The sequence below is a fragment of the Cynocephalus volans genome, chromosome 4 (genome assembly GCF_027409185.1).
Source record: "Cynocephalus volans isolate mCynVol1 chromosome 4, mCynVol1.pri, whole genome shotgun sequence".
In the NCBI taxonomy this organism is placed as follows: domain Eukaryota; kingdom Metazoa; phylum Chordata; class Mammalia; order Dermoptera; family Cynocephalidae; genus Cynocephalus; species Cynocephalus volans.
The window spans coordinates 33,337,043-33,338,551 of NC_084463.1; the positions used below are offsets into that span (position 1 = coordinate 33,337,043).

General features: G+C 39.1%; 1 pseudogene; it reads right to left on the minus strand.

Annotated features, from left to right (window-relative positions):
* Nucleotides 1-346: 346 nt before the first annotated feature.
* Nucleotides 347-1,289, minus strand: LOC134375949 (olfactory receptor 10A7-like; annotated as a pseudogene).
* Between the last annotated feature and the right edge of the window lie 220 nt (nucleotides 1,290-1,509).

Below are 1,509 nucleotides of genomic sequence, written 5' to 3' on the forward strand. Positions count from 1 at the left end.
TGCTATGCTTTATACTAAAATATAAAATAAAATAAAATACTGTAGAGGTCGCGACTGCACGCAATGACAATATTGTTGACATGGAAGTTCACAGATATGTTAACATAGTATTTGATTAAGCTGACATAGCAATGTTTTAACACTTAATAAATGAACATCTACATATGTTTATTCACAGAGAGGAGAAATCTAACTAGAAAACACTTGGGGAGATTTGTAAAAATGTGATGACCATCTCCTTCTGCCTGTCTGCTAAATTGGAATTTCCTGTAATGATTATAGTCTCACAGAATTGGGATGTGCACATGTCGAAAATACAAACAAATGTCTTTAATTTCTAAAGATTCTAGCACGTCATTTTTTTGGTGTGTCTTTCTGTAACTCTTCCCATGGCTCCCTTCACTTCCTTGTTCCTCAGGCTGTAAATGAAAGGAGTCAGCACAGGGCTGATGACTGCATAGAACACGGAGACCAGTTTGTCTCCTTCTGCTGAGTAAAGGGACTTGGGCCTCATGTACTTGATCAAACCTGTTCCATAATATATGGTCACCACATTCAGGTGGGAAGTGCATGTTGAACAGGCTTTTTTCATGCTCTGAACTGAGTCTATTCTCATCACTGCCATCAAGATACGAAGGTAGGAGACAATAATAAGGAGGAAGGGGGACAATACTGTTGCAGCACCTCCTGTGATCATCATAATTTCCTGCAGGGATGTATCCACACAGAACGCGTGAGGAAGGATGGGCAATTCATAGAAAATATAGTCAACAACATAATGACCACAGAGTGGGAGGATTGTGAAGTAGAGGGGAACCACTAAAGCAAGAAAGCCAGTGGTCTAGGTTCCCACAGCCGGTGCCACACACAGATGAGTTCATGATGAGCAGATATCTCAGTGGGTAACAAATGGCTGCATAGTGATCTAAAGCCATCACTGCAAGGAGGAAGCACTCAGTTGCCTCCAGGAATGAAGAGATGTAGGTCTGAGCAAGACAGAAGTTGTAAGATATCACTTTTCTGCTTACAAGAAAGTTAAAGAGCATCTTGGGGACCACAACTGTGCTAAAAAAAAAAATGTCGAGAAAGGTTAGATAACAGAGGAAGAAATACATGGGTGTCTGGAGAGAGGGATCCAGAGTTACTAATATGATAGCAGCTGTGTTTCCAAAACAATTTGCTAAGTAGACCACAGAGAACAGGAAGAAGAGGGGAAACTCAGTTTGCGGATGATTGGAAAATCCCACCAGGACCAGCTCAGTGATGGTGCTGGAATTCTCAAGTTCCATTTTGGCCATTGAAATATGCCTGTTCATATAAGAGGAAGGAGAAAGAAATGTCTTATATAAAAATTCTGAAGTCAAATCAATTCCCATTTACATCAACTTTAATACTGATGATAAATGTATCTTAAATTGAAATAAAAATTATTATAAAAATTTCTTGGACATAAAGCTGTCCAAATCACAGTCTTCATCATATGATTACCGTGTCTTAATAAATTACAGA